The sequence below is a fragment of the Diabrotica undecimpunctata genome, chromosome 6, assembly GCF_040954645.1.
Source record: "Diabrotica undecimpunctata isolate CICGRU chromosome 6, icDiaUnde3, whole genome shotgun sequence".
NCBI classification, from domain to species: Eukaryota; Metazoa; Arthropoda; class Insecta; order Coleoptera; family Chrysomelidae; genus Diabrotica; species Diabrotica undecimpunctata.
The window spans coordinates 85287589-85312701 of NC_092808.1; the positions used below are offsets into that span (position 1 = coordinate 85287589).

At 32.4% G+C, this 25113-nt stretch overlaps 1 protein-coding gene across 1 annotated transcript in view; it reads left to right on the forward strand.

The window, feature by feature from the left end:
* The window catches only part of LOC140443526 (dual oxidase maturation factor 1-like), a 297352-nt gene that overhangs the window by 63379 nt on the left and 208860 nt on the right, over positions 1-25113 (forward strand). The window lies entirely within an intron of this gene.

The following is a 25113-nucleotide window of genomic DNA, read 5'->3' on the forward strand; positions in this document are numbered from 1 at the left end:
CATTTTTAAAGTTAGTGAAATTTGAGAGTCCTTCCATATTTTAGCCATCTTTTCTACGGCAACTTTTGCTAGATCACATCTATCTTTTATTTCTTTCTGTAGTGACCCAGTGTCAGTGATCAATGATCCCAGATATAAATATGAGCTTACAACCTCAACTGGTCAATCGTGGTTATGTGTGGATGATTGTTTTGTTGTATATCCCTATAATGATCTTTATCTTTAATATGTTTAAATGCAGACCAAATATTTGACTTTCGTTTTCAATCAGCCATATAAGATTAATTAACTCTTCTTGACTATTTGCAAGAAGGGTTGTGTCGTCTGCAAAAGGTGGGTTGTGTATTTTTCGGCCAGTTATTGAGATGCCCTTTTCCTATCCTTCAAAAACTCTTCTCATAATATGCTCCACATATATATTAAATATTTATGAAGACACTAAAAATTCTTGTCTGATATCTTGTTCTTAATAGAATTCATTTAAGAGTGTATCAAGCATTTTATCTGTTCCAGTAGTGTGATTGTATAGTTCAGTTATAAGCGAAATTAAGAGCTGTGGTACGCCTACTTCTTTTAATATCTGCCACAAATGTTGCTATTTGAACCTGTCGAACGCGTTGAGATAATCTAAAAAACAAATGCATAGTTATATATTAAATTCCCTAAATTTTTCTATTATTTGTCTTATATTTAGAAGATATTCTCGAGTACTTCTACCTTTGGTAAATCCAGTTTGCTCTTGGGGTATTTCTCTTTGTAGGAAAGTTTTCAGTCTCTCATTGATTATAATGTAGCATTATTTTGCTGGCATGTGAGATAAGAGACATGGTTCTATAGTTGTCGCATTTATAGAAACTGCCTTTTTTATGTATTGTCGTTATTATAGCTTTTGTCCAGTCGTCAGGCCATTGCTTGAAATGCTATATTTTGTTACAGAGCAAATGAAGCAATTTTATTCCGGTTCTTTCTGTAGCTTTTAGTATTTCTGCTGATATCATAATAATATCTGGACTTGGTGCTTTTTTATACTTAATTTTACTGATCGCTAGTCTTATTTCATTCTCGAGTATGTTGGGTTCTTCTTAGATTTCTTTAGGAGTTTGGTAAATAAGTTCCTGGCTTTGTGTATCGTATTTTTCTAAATAAATCTCCTGGCTGATTTTGTTGATTGTGACTCTCAATTTCTTTGCATATATTGTGATAGTATTGTTATTTATTAGCCTTGAATCTTCGTTTTATTTCTTTCTTGAGGCCTCTTAAACTGACTTTTTCCTTTTCACTATGTACATCACTTTAACAAAGATTTCTTCTATTTTTATTTATTTTTAGGGTTTCATCTATTATCCAGTGTTTTTGTTTTACAGGATTATTTACCTTTACGTAACTAATTGGTGTTGTTACACAATGTTTAATAGTCTCCCATATTTCTTGTGATGAACCCTTATTAATAAAGGACAATAAAGTTTGAGCTTAATTTTTTCTGACTGTTTGGATTGATGATTTCCAGCGAATATTAGTGAGGATGTAGTCAATTTGATTTCTAGACCCATCTCCAGAACTTTTTTAAATATGAAGTGGGCGTACATGGTGTTTAAATCAAGCATTTATAACAGAATAGTTATTTGTGATAGCAAACACGATTAAACGGTCTCCTCTTTCGTTTCTCTGACTTATGCCAAACTTTCCCAGTACATCCTTTAGGTCGTCATTCTAAGTAGTGCTGCCGCCTTTTGCATTAAAGTCACCACATATTAAGGTTACCGCTTTATTTGAAATGTTAGTAATTGTTGTTTACAATTTTTCGTAGAATTCCTCGACTGTTATATCGCCTGCTGTACTGGTTGGCGCTTAAACTTGTATGGTATTGAGTTTATGTGGTTTGCCTTTCAGTTTAAGAAGAAATCTTTTATCGCTCACAGCTTTAAATTTGACGACGGACTTTTGTAATCTTGGTGAGAGTAGAATTTCAATACTTATATAGTTCTGGGTTTTACTGCCAGAGAAGTAAACATTAATGTCATTATGTATTCTAAAATGGCCCTCCCCTAACCAATGCGTTTCAGCTATCCTAGAGATTTCAATCTTATACCTTTCTAGGTCTCTGTCATCAACTGACAGCTTACCTGTGGATATCTTTAGCCCTTGTACGTTCCATGTACAGACATTAATTAATTTTCTGAGTTTTAATTCCTGTGGAGCACCAGCTGAATTTCCACATGATCCTTGATCAATAACAATTGCCTGACCAGTTGCCAATTTCGCACTCCTTGACCCGGACTCAAGGTAGCGCCACGCTGGTCGTCACCTGGACTGAGTGACAAAATCCCAGGCATTCTTTTGGACATCTTGAGAATGATAATGCAATGGATTCTCCTACCCTATTGTGCTTTATCTTGGTATTGTCGGTCGCTGCTGCCGTTCATCATGAATATTTAACCACATTCTAGTTGAGGTGTAGGAAGGCTGCCAAGCCCTGAAGTAGTCTGTCCTGTACTGGGAACTATTAGAGAGTCCTACCTGTTACGGGAGAGGTTTAAGAAAAAGGAAGGGAAAAATATTAATTGTTCAAGTTTGTCCTGGTACCATCCAAGAAGTTAAGCATAAGGAAAATTCTTAATTCTTATATCTCTATTTTAATTTAAAAATCCTATGTAGCATCTAAAGTCATAATTATAATCTAGAAGTTAAAACAACTAGTAATTGTAAACGATATTGTTGTTTATATTTATTATTTAATGTAAGATATAACTAAAATATGTTAATATCCAGTTGAAACACTTTTTCAACACTAAATTATGATTACCGCCTTTAAATTACAAAAACAAGTTCGACACAACATTCCTTTGTTAAAACATCTGAAGCGGATTAAGCAATTTTGTGTAATGTTTAATTATCATGAGTAATATCTTAAAAATAATGTAGAGGTAGCCGATTGCACTTCAGTAAATAGAAAGTTAACAGACATGTATAAATGTGTACATCAGCTTAATCCTATGCTTAGAGATGCATGTAATAAAAAATGTGATAACTTTAATCTGCTTATTAATTGTCCTTTAAATAATTTTATATATACTTTGAGGTATTGTTACTAATTATATGACAAGTAGTATTAATGCCAAATTATTCAAACGTCGTTGTGAAATATGTCTTATTTAAGGCCAATAAATAAATATATATATATATATATATATATATATATATATATATATATATATAAATATATATATATATATATATATATATATATATATATCTATATATATATATCTATATATATATATATATATATATATATATATATATATATCTATATATATATATATCTATATATATATATATATATATATATATATATATATATATATATATATATATATATATATATATATATATCATGAATGTGTTGCTTGTGTGAGTCCATTTCAAAAGGTAAAAGAAATAATAAGTTAGACTTACTTCACAATCAATTTAATTTAACTAATCGGACGACCGGTTTCGCTTTCTATAATATGCAAAGCATCTTCAGGTCACGATACAAGGTTAAAATGCTGAAAATAATAATCCCATATTAGGGTGTTGTCTAATAAAGATAAAAACAAAGATAAAAACATAGGTAGGTGATATAAATTATATAAATTACAGCAATTATGCCAATATTACATGTCTGTGGTTTTATAAATGAATAAAATGTTTAAGCAGACAAGGTAAGACCCACAAATTGGTAACATAGTTTATTAAACTGTAATGAATTATAAATAAACCAATAAATAAACATTACTTACATGCCGGTACACTATTAATTGATGGTTGAAAGAACATGGTTCAAACTATCTTGGATTGTTGATTGGAGAACTCGGGTCAACTATTGTAATTATTTAACAGTGAACGGGGAAGTTCTTGAGGAGACAGATTGTATGATCTTCAATGGATGTACAGATTTGTGGGTGTGCAATTGTATAATCTTGTAGTTATCAAAATTTCTTTGATAAAGAAATTATCTTTAACAATAATAATTTACAATAATTTGCCAGATATTGCAAAAACTTTATCAAAGAAATTTTGATAACTACAAGATTATACAATTGCACACCCACAAATCTGTACATCCATTGAAGATCATACAATCTGTCTCCTCAAGAACTTCCCCGTTCACTGTTAAATAATTACAATAGTTGACCTGAGTTCTCCAATCAACAATCCAAGATAGTTTGAACCATGTTCTTTCAACCATCAATTAATAGTGTACCGGCATGTAAGTAATGTTTATTTATTGGTTTATTTATAATTCATTACAGTTTAATAAACTATGTTACCAATTTGTGGGTCCTACCTTGTCTGCTTAAACATTTTATTCATTTATAAAACCACAGACATGTAATATTGGCATAATTGCTGTAATTTATATAATTTATATCACCTACCTATGTTTTTATCTTTGTTTTTATCTTTATTAGACAACACCCTAATATGGGATTATTATTTTCAGCATTTTAACCTTGTATCGTGACCTGAAGATGCTTTGCATATTATAGAAAGCGAAACGGTCGTCCGATTAGTTAAATTAAATTGATTGTGAGTAAGTCTAACTTATTATTTCTTTTACCTTATATATATATATCTATATATATATATATATATATATATATATATATAATATATATATATCTATATATATATATTATATATATATATATATATATATATATATATATATATATATATATATATATATATATATATATATATATATATATTGGATTTGAAATTTTCGCGGGAGCTATATGTGGTTTCAATTGTTTTCCGGGTTTGACTCCACGTTAAGTAGTTTTGGTTTTTTGAAAAACCATTGTTTTGGCGCCGTTTCGGCAAGGTGACACTTGCCATTGTCAAGTCAAATTAGTTCTGCGTCTTCTTGATGAAACGCAGAAGTAATCTTCCTGCTTCTTGAAACATCACGAAGACGAATGGTTTTTCAAAAAACCAAAACTACTTAACGCGGAGTCAAACCCGGAAAACAACTGAAACTATATATACATATATATATATATATATATATATATATATATATATATATTGTTATGATGTGTTTTTTGTTTGAATGATGAGCAATGAGTATTTTTAATAATATAATATATAGGGTTTTTATCGCGGTTCTCAAAGAATTAGCTTGTAAGTACTTTTTTAAATTATCTTTATTATAACTATTATGAAACACACATATATATCTAACCTAGCCAATGTAAATTTAAAATAAACTATCTTTAAATTGATACTCTTATAAAACTAATTAAATTCTATAGACAATGTTAAATTTAAACAAACTATCTTCAAAATTGAAATTGTTATGACACTAACTAAATTATATTAACAAAATTTTGTACCTTTCTTTCACTGAATGCCTAAATGGACTGTTTTCCACTATATAGATTCTAATCACCACTGAATGTCTTCGTACTTCAGTTATCCTTGTTTTTTGTGAAATTACTTTTTCCAATTATCAGCTTCTACCAATTTAAGATATAGTTTTCTTCACCAGCATTTATACACCACCAGCAAACACCATTTATATTTATTCTTCTTTTCAATATACCAATATCCAATTATTATAAGTTGATTTATACTAATCTCCAATCATAATATAATTTTAATTCTTTCCAATGTCCATCCAATATTCTTCTAATATACTTTTATAATCTTCAATAATTATTTGTGTATAATTATAAATGTGCATTAAATATATGCATAATTTTTAATCTTCATTTAACTCACTATATTAAACAATTGGACTATCTCCAACTAACTTTCATATTTCTTATTAAACTGCTTGACTGACTTACTAAAACTGTGAACAATTGACTTCACTAACTAATCTACTAAGTTTCATAATAAACTGCTTGACTTCTGACTAAAAACTCCCTCTTGAATCCAAATCACGGGTATTTATATCTTTTTGGATATTCTAGAACCATCTGGTAAGAGATCATGTTCCATTCGTTCTATTAACTTCTATATAGATGTTCTCGAAAAAAATATCTGTTCGATCCACCGCCATAATCATTATTCCAGAATGTTCGACCGTAAACAATGGTCACACTCTGCACTCTGGAGAATTCGTTAATGTTCCATTGATAATTTTGTTGACATTTAGGCTTTTCAGATCAGAATAAACATTCAAATTAGTAACTAACACTCTAATTTAATAAAATACACAATTCAAACAATATATTATTATAACCCCACTTATATTCGTATTATGATTAATTTCTATCTGTCAATTACTCACTGTATAGTTGGTTGCCTATGCACATGGCTCACTTAAACATATTTACAACATTAAAATACAACTTTTTACAATTATTATATGCTAATTTATTAAAAATGCCCTCACATAAATATATTTTTATTAAATTCTCTAGTATATAACTTATTTAAAACAACCAAATATCTAATATTATGTAGTACATAACTTATAAATTATTTTCTATAAACCCTAATCGTATCAATATATATATATATATATATTCTTTCTTGGAAAGGGCTTTATTGACTAGGTGAGTATTAATATATATGGATATTTTGGATTTTGTAGTCAAATACTGGCCTTTAAGTAAAACTTTTTAAAGTTTGTTAAGCTTTCGAGTTTATTTTATTCTTTCTCAAAACATACTAAAAATTAAAACAAAAAACTACATTAGACAATGAAGTTGTTTATCTTCAACTTTTATAGTACAATCCTCACAAGGTTTACCCGTGTGAGGATTGTACTATAAAATTAGTAGAATTACTTAACATTTGACATTATATTATTTAATTTTCTTTCAGTCAAAACTGATTACTATGGTTACCATGTATCTTCTATTTTTTAAATTTATTTTAGGTTAATTTGACAGAGGATGTCTATGTCTGACAGTCTATGTTTGCATAAACTCGCAAGTCAAAAAGTATTGACTTAGTAAAAAAAACTCTCAAAAACAAGGGTTCCAAACAAATTTTTAAGTTGTTAGTATAAAATACCTACCGCTAATAACTTTGTGTTTATAGTATTTTACAACTATAATAAAGAAGTTTCCTAAATAAGAACCACTTGTAGTTTCTTAAGTCTTCTTGGCTAACACTAATTTCAGCTCATAATTAAAGGCTTAAGTTTTAATTGTGTGATACGTTCACACGATTGTACTTTAATTATAATTCAATAAAACGCCTTTGAAGATTTACTGTTTACTGATTAACGTGGGAACACACTATTTGCAATAATTTTTGCGAAATACAATTTGGTACTTTTTATTATTCTGTAATTGAGCTTTAATTTAACTTGAATAAAATGCAATTTATTATAATTATAACAACACAATATTTTAATGTTGCCGAATGCAAGGTAAAATCGATTTCTTCTCGTGCCGTCTTCTAACGAACGTTGGCGATAACTCCTTTAAACGCGCACCTATCTTTTACAACGTTAAATATCATTTCTACACCGAGGTTAGTCCAATCTCTGATTAATATCGAATTTCGAAGTATGTGTCACAAATATGACGTTTTTCTTATTTTACTTTTTTTCAGAAATTGTGTAATGCGACTTAATACTTCTTCATTTTTGATTTTAGCCGTCCAATGAATTTTAAGAAAACGTCTGTAGGGCCACATTTCGAATGCCTTTAATTTTTGTATGGATTGAGATTTCAATGTCCAAGTTTCCACCTTATATAGCAGCTATAACCAATTATGCATTTCATGGACCGCAATCCAATGGCCAAAAAGACTATATTTTTACAATGATCTAACTTTCTAGATACCAGAATATGCAGTTTTGTTGAAAAAAAAAAAATCGGTTGCCTGTAAAGTCGGTTTTACGGGCGAAGATTTTACGTGACAACGTCTTTTTCTCGGTAGAATATTTATTGATATGAATATTATTAAATGGCACAATAGGAACAAGGAATTGAATGAAAATAAAAATTGCACAAATTACTTAATTCTTGCTAAACACAGTTAAATTCTAACTCCGCGCGTGATGATTGGTCGGTTTAGTTCGTTTGTTTGGTCGCCCTGTTTTGACAGGTTAGAGGTTATAATTTGTTATTTTAAATGTTTGACTAGCAATACGCGCTGTTTCTTCTCAATCGACTGAATTACGATTGATTGCAGAGTGATTTAAACTAATAATTTACTTAACACTATCAACATTTGTCAATAGTATGACATAACCTATAAACTCAGTTTCTCAACTTTTGTGTCAATCTAACAATTAATCAATCAATCATAGTTTACGATAATGAAATATTAGTGTACAATTATTTACCTTTATTGTTGTAGTTGTTGTAAATGGCGAATCTAAGCACTCCACATTTTCACTACAGACACAGCTGACGATACTTTAACCACACTTGTGAACTTGTATTATGACGCTTTCTCGGTTTTCCAACGCCAAGAACGCTCGAGAAAGACAGAGACACAAGCACGCACCGATTCAACGCGCCTAATTCTCTAGTACTGCGCGCGCAGCGGACCGATCATGTTTGAGTGGGAGAGAGACGCAAGGCATTCGCCGGTCCGGCGGGCCTCTCTCTCGTTCGGTGACTCATCCTAACAGACGTGAGCGGGCGTTACACTTTTTCATGAGTGACTCCGAGCCACAACCTAATTTAAGACGTTGTCACGTCAAAAAACGGCACGTGGCATTGGGGGAGGGCCGACAGAAGTAAATACTTCTTATAGCGCTTTATTACTAAATTTTAGTTACTGCAATTGTATATTTATACATTCAGTTTGTTTAAAATTAAAAAAAAAAATTATATAAGTAATTGGTGAAACCTAGAGATCAATATTTCCACGTTAAAATGATTACTACAAAGAGGTAAAATTTCGATTGTTAAAATAATAAGCATGCGGTAAATACTTACATCTTAACAAATTAAGTGCCACCAGGGTAACACAAAAATAGGGTTCCACAGGCGGAAGTTGTCAAAATGAAGAAAACAAATATAAAACATGGTCCTAGTATGCTAGTTTGAGAAAAGCCTGTAAAAGCATGATTTGGTTGTTATATGCAATAAGCCTATTTTATTATTATGACCGCGTTTATTCAACGCGGATGCATTCCTGGCAACACTGTAAGCAAACTGTAGATCACGTGTCCAGCATTTGTTTCAGGCTGGAACTAATTACAACTTGAAAATTTTGGCAGTAGGTTGTACGTTATTGTTACTTGCGGTGTGTTGTTTTGTATAGTTTGTTTGATAAATTACTACTTTTGTAATAAAAAATGGCGTACGAGAGAGAACATGAAAGATTACAAAAACTGATGCAAGAAACGTTGTCTGACGATGAAAATTCGTTTTTTGGAGATGTATACTTATCGGACCACTATTCTATGGAAGGTTGTGAAAGCAGTCACAGTGACTCGTCTTTTGAAAATTTGAAAAAACCCAAACGCAAGAGAGTTAGAGCTGGCAGGATATTACCTGAAGGTACTTGCGAATTTTGGTAGTGGCTACTACACATTTTCAAAAAATGATTTTAAAACTATAACAGATGATTTACCCATTCTAATGACAAATGGTTATTACAGATATTTCTCTGCCAACTACGAGTAGAGCATCGACTTCGAAAGAATATTGTGCTAATACCTTAGGCAATAACTGTGCCAGTACCAGTACCATCTCACAAACAATAGAAGATGTTATTTCACAGTTTGAACTGGATACATCTACATCTTTAAGTAGTATAGGTGTCCAAAGAAGTGTATAGTCCAATTTCTGTTTGGTGTCCAAAACAAATGGGAAAATACTAATCCGGAAGAAATTGAGAAATTTTTTGGAATTATTATATGGATGGGGCTTGTTCAGTTGCCAAGTATCCAAGCGTATTGGAAGAAATCATTTTTATAGCACAATATAATAAAATCGATGTTGACCAGAAATAGATTTCAGCTCTTGCTTCAAATGATTCATTTCAATAATAACAAAGCCGTCGCAGTACATCGGCTTCATAAGATAAAACCGCTTATCGATAAACTCTTGTTGACATTTCAAGCCCCTGATTATTCCTCAAGAACTGCTTTGCATAGATGAGACACTTGTTTCCTTTAGAGGGTGCTTATTCCAAAACCTATGTATCATCGCTCAGGAAAGGCCTAAAATAGTACCGTAAATAGGCAATTGAGCTCCTGATGGGTACGGCACTGATAAACGCATACATATTATACCAAGAGGTAGCAAATGAGAAAAGTCTATCGTCTACACAAAATTCAAAGAAAATCTTATAATGGAATTATTACATTCTCAGACCGACACACATGAGCCTACAGAACCAGAGGTGTCCAATACAGTCCAACATTATTTAGAAGAAAGTCAAGGTGCTGGTAGAAAATAAGGCCGATGTATAAACTTTTATAAGAAAATATCACAAGAGACGAGTACAAAAGCTGCAAAATCTCAAGCCACCTAAAGTAAATTTAGATGTGTCCAATGCGAAAAATATTATTGTTTAGCGTGTTTTTTCGAGCTTTAACTGATATTTTTTTCTAAAAGATTCTTTATTTATGTAGAAAATTAATTATTTCGTTTTTGTATGTTTTATAAAAAAGAATATTATTTAGTTTAGTGTTTTGAAAGCCATAAACATTTTGTAGTTATTTTTTTATGTATCTAGAAACAGTTTCATTTCGTTCATTTTATCGAAAAATACTATCTTTTAATTTGTTTTTTTAATCCACAAATGTTTTATTATATATATTTTTTTCTGTATAAAATAAATAAATTATTTCATTTCCCTTTATTTTGTTTAAAAATATGTATAGGCATAAATCATTGCAGTACCTGCAGGCCAACCACAGTTTTGGGTTTCATAGGCCACTACTTACAAGCACCCATAAAGATATTTAGACGGTGTATATCTGATGCGGATGTACACGGCTCAAAATACAAAAATACATGTGCATTCACATAGGATACACGCGGCCACTAAATCAGTGTGACTGAGGTTGATGTTATAGGATATCACTTTAAGAAAATATATTTATCCTTTCGTAAATTAATCATAAGTGACAAGGTCTTTAAGGCAGGTGAAGATGAATTTTTGGTTAACACTCAACGAATAAACGTCCAATGGGTATTATTTATAACCAAATTTTATTTATTATTGTTTTAATTAATATTAAAATGAATGAAATTAATGTTAATAAGGTGTATTCGGAGTTAAATATGTAATAACGAAATATTGTTAAAAGGAAGTTTGAGTTGTGTAAAAAATCATGTTGTTTAATTAATAGGATGATGATACGATATGATACGAGTGGTCTGACCATCGGAGTGGGAATGAGAAATAAATGTTTATGCAGTTTCTGTAACAGTGCGTCTCCACCATTCTTGTAGAGATCACTGCAAATTTGATCAGTGCCTGGTGATATAATTCTTAAGCTTTTTAATGGCTTGGGCAAGCTCCTCAATGGTAGGTGGTCTATTGTTTGGCTTGAATAGATTGCAATAATTTTCATCTACTATGGTATTATCTGCTTCTTCGATACAATGGCCATTTAATTTTGCATAAAAAAGTTCAACCCATCGGTTCAAGACTGAAGCAGTATCGTTTAGGATAGGTATTTGCCTCTCCATCTTTACAGCTCCCTATTCTTGGCTTAAAGTCTTCTCTTATTTTGTTTAATTTTTAAAAACGGCTACTAGTACCTACTCAATTTCTGAATATATCTGTGTATTACTAATAAGATTTTCTAACTTCTCGTTCGTGGGCGACTTTACTTAAATATATGGCATACCAGTGATATTCGATGTTTCGAGTACTCTTTTGCATTTGTTTAATAATACGTGTATGATAGAATATTCTTCCTTTTGTATATTTATTGTTTATTTATTTATTACGTTAAATAAAAATGTTTTATAAAATTATGGAAATACTTGTCATACTTGTCATTGCTCATAAAGAGCTTACATAATTTCCTAGGAAACCCGTCAGGTACAATTACATTTCTGAAATTTTTATCGTCAAAGTGTGTTATATTGGAGTACTGGTGGTTTCAATACTGGGCACTATTTTTTTTATGATTTATATAAACGATCTTCCAAACATGGAACAATAGACTTAATATACACTCTTTGCAGATGACACTGCGGTGACCTTTGAAGCTGATAATATTAAAGATGTACTGGAGGGTTCTATGGTGCTACGGCAGATGACTGAGCCATGGTTCGCTGCAAATCGGTTGGTTCTGAACAACAATAAAACCAAACAAAAGATTTTCACAATGAGAGATGTGGGTGATATAAATGCTGGGGTTGACAAGATTAGATTTTTAGGAGTTCGTTTGGACCCAAAATTACAGTGGGGCCCACATAATAATAACTTATGCAAAAAACTAAATAAAAGTCTTATTATTTTTTAGAAATCTTTCAAAATGCGTCTCACTGGAGACTATGTGTACTACGTATCACTCCATATTCAACTCATATCTTTCATACTCTATTCTTGTCTGGGGTCAAGCAGCTGATACTCACAGAGTATTTGGCCTGCAGAGAAAGGCAGTGAGGGTCCTTGCTGGTTTGGGATTTGGGACAGACTACCGTCAAGCTTATGAACCACTGAGAATTCTTACTGTACTAGTACATTCTAGAAAACCTTTGATTTATGACCTTTACAGAAGTCACGAAGATCAGCATGGTTATATTACTAATCACAAACAGAATATTATACCAGCATATTGTCGTTTCAAAAGATGTCAAAAATACCTTTTACTAGATATACAGTTTGGGAGTCTTACTTTACAATGAAGTAAATTCCATTATAACTTAAACATCTTATAATATTATCAGCAACAATATAATTTCAAACTAACTTAACAACATTTAAAAGGCCTTTATCCCTATATTAAGTGGCTTCCCTAATGTATACCTAGTAAAAGCTGTAGTATTCCATCATCTAATAGTAGATGATGGAATAGTAAATCAGAACAGTTTTGATTAACTATTCCATACGTTTATCACAGAACGTAGTCCGAAGCAATTCCGCCCGAAATCGGATTTAACCCGAATATTATTATAACCTTTATAAAGGACTTTTTAAATAAAATTTTAGTAGATAATCGTTCGACAAATGATTCACGAAGGAACTATAATTTCACATATATATATATATATATATATATATATATATATATATATATATACATATTTTTAATACTTTAGGACAGGGGTGACGAGATTGAAGAGTTGGTGAGCTAATGCAAACTATTTAGAAGATAAGCAATCGTCTATCTACTATTACAACTGGAGCCTAGTTAATAAAATACGTAGATTTATGAAAATGTTTTTATTGTAAATGCTTATAAATACAAAATATAATTAAAGCATCCAATCAACTGCAGCAAGTAACAGTCAGTTTAAATTATGAACTATTAAAAATCAAAAATGATGACGAATATTATCCCTAATGGGTTAATAGAGATTGAGATATCGCTCATGGAAATTGTGGAAAGATATGTGTATTTGGGTCACAAAACAAGATTAATGAAAGACTACCAAACATGTAAGCTACTTAGAAGAGTAAGTTTAGGTTGGGTTGCATTTGGAAAAATGAGAGACGTATTTAAAACAAATATCCAAATCTATTTAAACAAAAAAATCTTTCAACCAGTGCTTTCTACTAGTCCTCACGTACTGAGCAAGAATCTTAACTATCACAAAAACGTTAGTGAAAAAATTAAGGACACAGCGTAGAATGGAGAGATAAATGCTTCGAATAAGCTCATGAGATAGACTTAGAAACGAGTAACTCCTTAGACGAACCAGAGTGGAAGACATTATCGAACAAGAAAAAATGAGATTGACATGTTGCATGAATAAAAGACGAGAGATGGACAAAAAAATTACTTGAGTGGAGACAGCAGGCAGACACTCAAAGCCGGGGAAGACCCCAACGCGATAAAACGAGGACCTTAAAAGGGTTGTGACCAATTGAATAGTAAAGGCGCAGAACAGAAAAAAATTTCCATAAATTTCTTTCAGTAAGTCAGTAATTTCCTTCCCCTTTTAAAAAGATTTCCGCTGCTGATGAATGATACAATGAAATAAAAAAAACGATGGAAAATTATCGTTGGCTTAACACAACTCAATAAATCTATTTCTATTTTTATTGTCACTCGTGGATCGTGCTCCATTTGTTGTAATTCAGACGTGTTTGTTAATTGTTAAAAACCCTGTAAATATTTTCGCTGTGAGTTGTTTCTTTCAAAGGGGGGAACTGTTAATAATTCTTCTTTAGCCGACGTATCAAGAAATACCATCCGGATAAAAATACATAAATGGGTAGTATCATTTATATCGGTCTACTTACTAAACTGCAAAGAAAAGTATATAGATTCTATAATATCACTTTTCAGACGGGATTCTAACTCTCTTTGCTTACAATGTATGATCTAGATTACCAGGATCTCTTTAATATAATGTGTGTTTTATTTTTGAAATGATCAAATAATACATTAGCCGCTTTAACAAATGCTTCTTTCACTACGGTGCTGTCTTAGAAAGGCTTCTTGTATTGTGACAGTATGTAGGATATTAAAAAATAACATGAATATTGCAGTTACTAGTTGTTTAGCTGGTCTATAGACTATGGATTGCAATCCTGTCAAACTGCTTTTTAAATTTTGCAATTTTCATCTTCTGAAGTTTCTCTTTAGCAAAAAATCATGATCGTACATTTTATGCGTAATTTTATAATGCCTTTCTAAGTTGCCGCTTTTGAACAGTGCCATTGATGTTTGACAAACGACCAAACAAACTTATTTTTGAATATGACAAACAACAATTCTTCCTCTAATTGACTATTAAAATGGTACGTTTTAATTTTTTTCGCTGCACTAATTTGGCGTTTTAAACATTACTATTTTACTAAGTTCCCGCGTTTACGCAGTGCCACTGAACTTCGGCAAACGACCAAACGCACCTATTCTTGAATATACCAAACAACTTCTTCCTCTAGGTGACTATTAAAATGGTGTGTTTTACTTTTTTTTATGCAGTGCTTTTGCGTTTTAAACATCGCTATTTTACATAGAAATTCTACTTATCGTAACTTAAAAAGACTGCTCCGAACCATTGTTTCGTCGTTTTGTGTTTTTGCGTGTTTTGGTTTTGGATGTTTCTGCTGTCCTGTTATAGGCTTTTGCCTCTTCAGGACGTGTTTTCCTTGTGGTGGGTGTGTGTTGGCACTGGATTTTTGGTGTTGTATCCACTGGTGGGCGGTGTGTTGCTTTGTTGGTCGCTGTTCGGTTGCGCTTCCCAGCTAGTCCTGGATAATCGGGGGCGAAAGGCATGTGTGTGAACGGTTCCTTTCAGAATTTATTGGATCTAAAAAAAGAGATTAGTGAATATGTGTATTTTAGTTACGAATTTATTAATTAGTAAAGGTGTGTACGCGGCGCGCGAGGGCAGCTGTGGACTGGTACCTCAGAAAATAGACAGGTATCGTTGTGCAATGGGATCGGGAAACCACAGAAAACCGATCCCCCTCTATCTATGCAAGCTCGAAGTGAGCATTTCATACATTGCCGATGGATGAGCAAGTAGTTTTTAGGATGCTTTGGGCTCTGAGGTTTTGGCCCCAGATGGTGCGGATTATGTAACTGCTCAGAGAGGAAAGCCTCTCATTGATGGGCTGGATATTCGACAGGTGATAAATATGTGCGGAAGGATAGTCTGGTCGTTTTCTGTTTAGTCTACGTAAGATTCTCCTCTCCAATGATAGCAGTTTTTCAGTGAGGTGTTCGGGCACCATAGCACAAATGCAAGATCTGTACTCGATGACCGGTCTGATGAACGTTTTGTAAGTATGTATGAGTGTACGTGAGTGTGTATGACCGAATTTGCCACTAAGAGCATTGAGAAGTCCGAGTCGGCTCCTAGCCTTGTTGCAGGCCCTGTCCAGATCGTCACTCCAGCGTAATGTTTGTGTAAACAACACGCCGAGATATTCGATCCGGTTTCGGAGTCAGAGTCGTTCTCCCCACAAACTCAAATTGTGCCTTTCGGTGATAATGGGTGTGGTGTGTTGACTGCGCATTGGATGTCTGAAGAGAATCATTTGTGTTTTGTTTGGGTTAGGTGTCACTCTCCATCTCTGACACCATCGCTCGACTAGGAGCAGATGATTTTGAGCGAACCTGAGTGTTGCGTCGACGTTTTGTACTGTTGTAAGTAGTGCTGTGTCGTCTGCGTATAGTAGGGTGGTTGTGTTAGTGTATTGTGGGTTAGGGAAGTCGCTGTTGTAGATTGAGTAAAGTATTGGTGCCAACACGGAACCCTGAGGTACTCCTACTGTGGGAGTAAAGGATACGGAGAATTGATCGTGCTCCTTGACCGTGATCTGTCTCTGAGAAACATATGAATGCATAAGTCTGACGAATGGAAGTAGTAGCCCGATGTTCTTTAGTTTCTTGACCAGTCCCACATGCCAGACTTGGTCAAAGGCTTTTTGAACATCGAGGAATATACCGAGTGAAACTTTGCCGTCGTTCAGACTTTGTTCAGCTTTTGTGAAATTCAGACCGCTTCTATGTAATCAAAACCTACATTTCGAAATACGCTACAGAATTTTCAAGTGCTACATATGGTCCATCTTGCTTTATGGCATGGAAACGTGGACTTTGAAAAAAACATCCATCAACAAACTTGAAGCATTTGAAATGTTGTCATTAAGAAGAATGATGCGCATACCTTGGGTGGATAGAGTTCGAAACGATGACGTCCTTAAGAGAGCCGGCGTGGAAAGAGAACTCTTTAAATTAATTAAAAAACGCAAGATTGGTTACCTTGGCACATATTGAGAGGAGCAAAATATGAAATACCTCAGTTAATCCTACAAGGGAAGATCGAAGGTAGGAGAGGAGCCGGCCGCAAACAATTATCCTGGTTAAGAAATATTAAAGAATGGACAGGAATACACAATACAGGCGAGCTATGTCACGCCGCCAAGAACAGAATTCTAGTAATGAGATAGTCGCCTACGCACTTTGGTGTATGGCATGTTAAGAAGAAGAAGACTTTGTGATAAATGTGTGACGATTTCTGTCAATGCCGTTTTGGTTGAGTACCCTTCTCTAAAGCCGAATTGATGTTGGGATGTTGTGTTCTGTGGTGAAGTCTACGAGTCTTTCTTTGAGGATTCTCTCATCGCCGCAGCTTATTATATATGAAACCTGACCTTCGAGAATAATCGGTAACATTTGCCGAATGTCGTATGGTCGCATTACCTAAGTCTGGAATATTTCGACCTGACACTGATTCATTTTAAATTATTTCGCGATCGACTGTTTGGGCAACGCTGCTGTAAGGTCATCATTTAGCAGTCTCTTTTAAATAAAACCGAATTCTTCCTTCTCCTCTGCACCTTAGTGATCCAGAATAATTACGTTTTAAACATACAATGTACTTAATGCCAATTTAAAGGGATTTCCTGTTATAATCCTATATATTTTATTAACATGTAATATTAATTTCTGTCTTTTTTTTGTTTATTTGACTGAAAATTCATCATATTTGTGTGCCATTCACTGCCAGATCTTTTATTTTGTATTTTTTCAATGACTAATACTTGTAATTCGATAACATTACAGCAAGTTATTCTTATACCATGTAATATTCTGAAAAGTATGCTTTAAGTACTTTTAAATGCCAATTTAAAACATTAGTAAGACATTCTAATATAATACTTAAACTAAATATTCTTTAGATCACTACGTCATCGTAAATAGTACTTGCAAAATAAAACGTCATATAGAAATCATTATATTTTAAATAATTTGAAAAGTATACGTTATGTTCACAAATTTGGTCCCGGTCCTGCTCCGTTGGTTGTGCTGTTTTTATTTTCTTAAGTCAACAATCACTTGGTAGTAGTGTTCACGGTGCAACCTACTTATATTTTTAACATTCGCCTTGATAGGATTTACATTAAGCTTATATCCGCATACTATAGTTGATATTCATATAAATTTAAATAAGTATTATAACGGATGTGGTGCTAAAATCCCCAAGGAATGTTTTAACATTTATACCGGATATGTTAAACTTTTGTTAATAATAAATTATAACAAATTAGTTACTTTAGTTTTGCTAAATTATTCCAAATTATCTCATTAATAACCCCTCAAATATTAAGGCATTACAAGTAAAATAATGATAATAGTTACAAAAATACAAGAGAGTGTCTGATGTATGATGATTGTTTTTGGTGATAATTCTCGCATTCGTTATCGTCATCGTCTACGCCATACAGTTTTATCACACTAAAACTCCTGCCCGTCTGTCTTTCAATTCTGGTGTGAAATATTACGTCGTTTTCTTCTAGTTTATGTCCAAACCAGCTATATTTCTTAGTTGTGTTTCAGATATTATTTTCACTAATGATATTGCTTTTAGGATTCTTTGATAAAAATGAGTAAAAAGCTTTTCATCTAATTTATACATGGTTATGGTAAATTAGGCCGAGACTGCCAAGACATGGACTAGTAACAAACCATACAGAACATATTGGAAGAATGGGAAAGAAAGATACTTCGCAGAATATTTGGTGGAAAAGTAGTAGAGGGAGAGTGGAAAAGACGAACTAATGCAGAAGTGTACCAATTGTATGCTAACCCTTCAATAACAAAAGTGGTGAAAAAACGTATACTAGAATGGCTCAAACATCTAAGAAGAATACAAGGTAATATACTAGTCAAGAATATTGTTTGAAGAGTACCTGAGGGCAAAAAAAAACAGAGGAAGGACAAGAAAGAAATGGCGAGTTGTAGTAATGCAAGATGTCAGAGAGATGGGAATCAGACATTGGAAGCTCATAGCTAAGAACAGAAAACTATAAAAATTATACATCCAGCAATGAGCCTAAAGGCCTCTTAACGCTATACATATATACATGGTAGATTGGGACAGGGCTCATTTATGAGCCCTTTAGACACTGAGACCTCCAATTTAGACCTAATCCGTTTAATTGTCTACTCAGCTCAAAATAGCACGTGTTTACTTTAACCATAGACATAGAGCTCCTATTCGTTCTAAAATAGTCTAAATAAATTTGTCTACTACTAAAAGCTAAATTTTCACTTCTGTGATTTTACAGCTCTTAGTAACTCTTGGTCGCGTTTACTATTTTCATTTACTCTTGACGGTGGTTTGTATTTATCTTCTATTGCTGTATATATTATATCGTAATAAGATCAGTATTGTAACTCCATTCTTTAATCTTATTTTTAACTATTAGCAATTAACTAGCAATTAACTAACTTTCTATATTCGGAATATTTCCAAACTGTTGTATTAAGAAGTTGTTCATTGTTTGATCTTACTACAGATCCTGTTCCATCTTCAAGTAAAGATGACGATCACAGAAGCGAGTATGAAGGAGAAAAATCTCGAATTATCATACCTTTTATATGATGCTCTTAAAACCATTACGAAGGTAGGTGTAATAGCTAGTGAAACATTGCAGGATAAATGAACTGCGGCTAATCATTGACTGTGATGCAAATGCGCACCATTTTACTTTGGGCAGTACAAAAACCATTGAAAGAGGTGAGTGATTACCAGAGTTTAATATGAAATATGATTTTTTATGCTTACTAAATCAAGAAAACAAACCAACTTTTATAATTCTACAATAAAAGAGGGTAACGAAAACCGTGAGACTGGCTTCGCCCCACGTGACTAGAACCATTAAAAAATGGAATCGTTATGATCTTACTTACACCATTTTGAAAGAACAGATAATGGGCCTAATAAAAATTATCGTAACGTCGCAACCTTCGTAAACAAACTGAGAGTCATATAAAACAGACTTTAAATATTGTTTAGGCAGGATTACCGGGACGATAAGGCATACACCGGCTGATCAATTATACGAAGTTATATGTCGGCATTCAAAGACAATCATCTTGAGGTAGTGAGGAATTCCAAGAGGAGGGTACACTGGTGGAATATTAATCTTGCAAATCAAAGGATACAAGTCAGACGAAAATTAAATTCTGCTAAAAGCTCTGGTGAGTGGAGCGATTAGAAGCTCTAACGGAATATAACAAGGAACTGAAAAGAGTAAAACAAAGATAAAAAGAGAATCACGGAAAAGATATTGCGAAGAAATAAAAAATATGTCAAGGCTCAATAAAGTTCTCTTAAAGCTCTCAGATAAGTTACCCCTTTTCCTAAATATTCCAAAAGAATACATTCAGAATATTAAAACACTTTAAACGACCTTTTAATGGTTCACATTACTTAACTGTAGTAACACTGATAATGTTATTGTAAAATAATGTAGTCATTAATTAATTAATAATCTCAATAACTGAATTAGTATCTGGAAAAAGAAATTGTTGAAGAGAAAAAATATATAATAGCGTTCACAATATATTTATAATCTAATAAACTAACACAGTTTTTTGTGTTCCAGTAGCTTACAGGTTTGCAAATAATAATAATATACATGGTGTTTCAAAAAGTTATGTCATAAATTAAAACACGCATTCCGGGGACAAAAATAAATTGATTGAATCCAACTGACCTTAGTACAAAAGTGTACACAAAAAAGTTACAGCCCTTTGAAGTTACAAAATAAAAATTGTTTGTTTGCATTATCTCCTAAACTACTTGATACTTTGTAATAAAAATGGACACGTTACTTTCTTGTTCTGAAAGCATTTTTCATATAAAAGAAACAACAAAATCTAAGCGCGCAGAAAAATTTTAAGGGAGACGTGCAGCCCTAAATCTTTAATAATTTGCAGCCCAATAATTTGAATTGTTGTCATTTGTCAATTGATATCATTTATTGTGTGAATAAGATTAAAATTATTAAAATTTTTTATATAACAATGGCCTACACATTTCAGGAAATGGCAGATGCATTTAACTTTGGGTAAGTTGGATCAGATTAAATTATGATTTCAATAAACTATCGTAGGTGAATGTCAAGGAAATAGTGCAGCAGCCGCAAGGCGTTATGCAGTAAAATACCCCAGACAATTATTTCTGACCATTCATCGTCGTTTACGGGGAACGGGTACATTCCAACCGCAAGTTGCTGGAAATAGTGGTCGTCTAATAATGGATTCAACTGATTAAGACATTTCAGAAATCATTGAAGAAGTCCCTGGAACAAGTACAAGGGTAATAGCTGCTCAACTAAATGCTGCTCACGTAAGGGTTTGGAGGCGTCTGAAGGGATCAGCTGATTAAACCCTATCACTTAACAACGATTCAAGAGTTATTGGTTGAAGATTATCCTAAAAGGATTGGATTTTGCGATTGTTTGTTAGTGGAAAACACTCGAAATGTTAATTTTATTAGAAATATTTTGTTTACCGACGAGGCTACCTTCAGTAGAAATGGAATAACAAACCATCATAACGAGCACATTTGGGCCGACGAAAATCCTCACTTCAAAAACGACTCATCACCGAAGGACTTTCAAAGTTAATGTTTGGGCAGGAATTGTGGATAAGAATTTAAGTGGCCCAGTATTTCTTCCCAACAATTTAAATGGTGATAATTATTTGCAGTTCTTGGCAAACGATTTACAAGAGAATTTGGAAGAAGTGAATATTGCAATAAGGCAAAATATGTTGTTTCTACAAGATGGCGCTCCACCGCATTACAGTAATGAAGTCCGGGAATACCTTTGCAGACAGTATCCTGGTCGGTGGATTGGAAGAGGTTGTGACACACTTATTTCTTGGCCACCCAGAAGTCCAGGTCTTAACTTCATGGACTTTTCCTTTTGGGGGTTTATGAAAGAAAAAGTGTATTCTGTAACAATAGAGGACGAACAACAATTAGGGTTAGAATAATTGAAGCTGCAAATCAATTTCGTCAGAAAAATATGATTTTTCAGCGCATTCGGTTTTCCTTATTAAAACGATACCGAATGTGTATTGAAGAAAATGGGGGTCATTTTGAACATTTATTGTAATAGCATATTTATAGAGGTTATAGACATTTTTTGTACTTGTTAATTCATTTAAGCCATGTATTTAGTTGCACGTAATTTTTTAACGGTTAATGAAAAGGGCCGTAACTCAATAAAAACTGTTTTTTGAAAAAAGTGATAGGAGGCAAACATTTTTTAAAAATAATGTGTTAAACTAATGATGCCATTAAATTTATTTGATTTAAACGTACTCAAAAGTTTGGGGGGATTTAGGGCTGCACACCCCCTTAAAATATTTCTGTGCGCTTAGATTTTGTTGTTTCCTTTTTATGAAAAATGCTTTTAGAACAAGAAAGTAACGTGTCCATTTTTATTACATATTACATAAATGTCAAATAGTTTAGGAGATAATGCACAAAAACAATATATTTTGTAAATTCAAAGAGCTGTAACTTTTTTTGTGTACACTTTTGTACTAAGGTAACTTGGATTTAGTCAATTTATTTTTGTCCCCGGAATGCGTGATTTAATTTATGACATACCTTTTTGAAACACCCAGTATAGGTAAATGATCTAAATTATGAAACATTGGGATTTGTATAAGATTTTAAAAATTTTTCGATGAGTAATATATTTTCATTTTATTAGTAATAACCTACACGAACACCAGTATAAGAAGGTCACATCTCACGGAAAAGTAACACAAAACAACGATTCGACCTTGCCATGGGCTCTTCTTACTTCTTGCTTACTCCCTTCTCTAGAGCCGTGCTGCCGGTGGACTTGATTAAGTACTCACTATTTCTTTTCCTTCCTGCAACATTTACACCAAGCCTTGTTGCCAGATATAATTATTTAATGTAAAAAAACTCTTTCAAATGTCACTACTAAGTTATATTATCGTTCTGAAATCATTTTGTTTGTGGCATATCTTTATTATCTATGAATCTACTATATATTTACGTTACTATTTACGCCTTGGAAATCGTTCTTAAAATACAAGTTTATGCATTTGTATGGAATTAAATCACAATTGAATACAATAAAAATCATTTTACGTTGTTTTGAAATATTATTTTAAAATGAGAAGTTGTTATAATCTATATTTGTTTATTCATTGGTGTTCTTTTATCTTGTAGACAAACGGCCATGTTTTCAGTTGAAAATTCGAGGGTGATGTTTGTATCTACACGATGATATCAAATTCTGATTTTGGCATGTGTTTACCTATAAGAAGTTTATGTATTATATATAATTGTAGATAATGTGTCTCTGGCCTTCTATTAATCCATTAATGTTGGTATATTGTTGTTGCTGACTTCTTCTTGTAATATTCTTAGCCAGAGCCTAGTATATTCTGTTGATGGGTTTGCTACACATTTTTCTTAAGATCAGCGCTGCCCCTTTCATTTTCACTTTTTGCTGTTAGTTTCTTTTATGACTATTAATATATCTTTCCATTGTAGTTTGTGCTCATTGTCTCAGATATCTTTGTATATCTGAGATTTGTCAAAGTATCTGTCTTTTATGTAAGCTTCATGATCGTTTATTCTGACACTTGGGGGGCAGTTCTATCCTTTTTAATTTTTTTGATCAGTGCTGTACATAAGTGTCCTTAGTGTCTTTGGTCCTTAGTTAATTAAACTCATAATAACTGTATTTATTTTCACTATAATATTTATTCTCTAACCATTAACTTTAAATAATCACGACTCGTAAGCGAAACATATTTGTAAATACATAATACTGACCCACGCTAACGTTGTGGACCAATATTCTAATTATAGTACTACAATGATACTACTGCTATACATGTACTGTATTTATACCTAGTAATATCCAAATACCCCTGACTTCTGAATGTCAGCTTAATGTTAGTATTTATGTATATACTAAAACAATTTTTAATTGAAGGCGATTAATTGGTAACATCGCACTTAACGAAGCACTTAACGACGACTTTGCAACGAAATCATATTCCACTTATCAATTTTAAAGAGGCATACCAAAAAAATTTTTAGGTATTTATTTAAACACATAAGTAATAACGTAAAATTATTAAAACTAAATCCAAGACCGATATAATTATTAAATTATCATGTGTACTCTACAGGTATCTTATAGTTGTCTAACAAAATAAAGTAAAATTTTATTGTTATTAGAGAGTTTTTAAGCCCCTTATTTCAGTAACGTTAAACGTTATACGTTATTCTGCTCATGCGCATTAACAGAAAAATAACGGATTACTTTATTAGCGGATAAGGTATTCCCTTATTTAGGTAGAAATAAGGGTCACGTTATTAAGGAATTACGTATTTGTAATGTTGTCAAATGCCATATATCTAAATCATAAAAAACGAAAAAAAAGTCATATGAGCTAAATGTCATATGATTTGGAATACGTAAGGACCAAGTTAGTCGAGGAATATCCCTTTTCTTAAATCGAAAATTTAATTCACCATATTTGTCTTTAAATGTTTCCAACACAAAATGTGGTCTTGATGCAAAAGGTATTACAGGATCAAAAATATTGTGAAGAATTAAGCCTCTTTATCAAATTGTGATCTACTAGTTCTCCGTGTTTTCGTCGTCTTAATATATTTTTAATATATTTTTTCATTATGGCAAATACTTCAAATAAAATAGGTTATCGAACTGCCGTTTTATAGGTTACGTTTGTCAAATGTCAATTAACGTTAATTTGTGTTAGCGTAATTTCTGAAAGGATTCAAAAACGATTTTAAGTAAAAACGATATCCCTTATTTCCAACTCAATGCGCATGACAAGTGTAACGTTTTACGTTTAACGTACATAAAAAAGTAGAGGACCTAAAAACTCTCTATTATAGAGTACCTAATACAGTACTTTAAAAAACAGAAACCTTTACAAAATACTTAGTTTTTCATTAGACTAAAGCTGAAATTTTAACATACGATCTTGTCGTTACACTTCATTCTCTATTTATAGAATTGCTGTCTGCTGTAAACCTTATATTTGTTTTTTTTTTAATTTGATTTGAATGGATTTAATTATTTATTAAAACACATAAGTAATTACGTAACAATTCAATTTAAGACCGATATTATTAAATTATCATGTGGCTTTTGACCGGTATCTGATGGTTGTCTAACAAATTAAAGTAAAATTTTATTCTTATTATAGAGTACGTAATACAGAAATGCAAA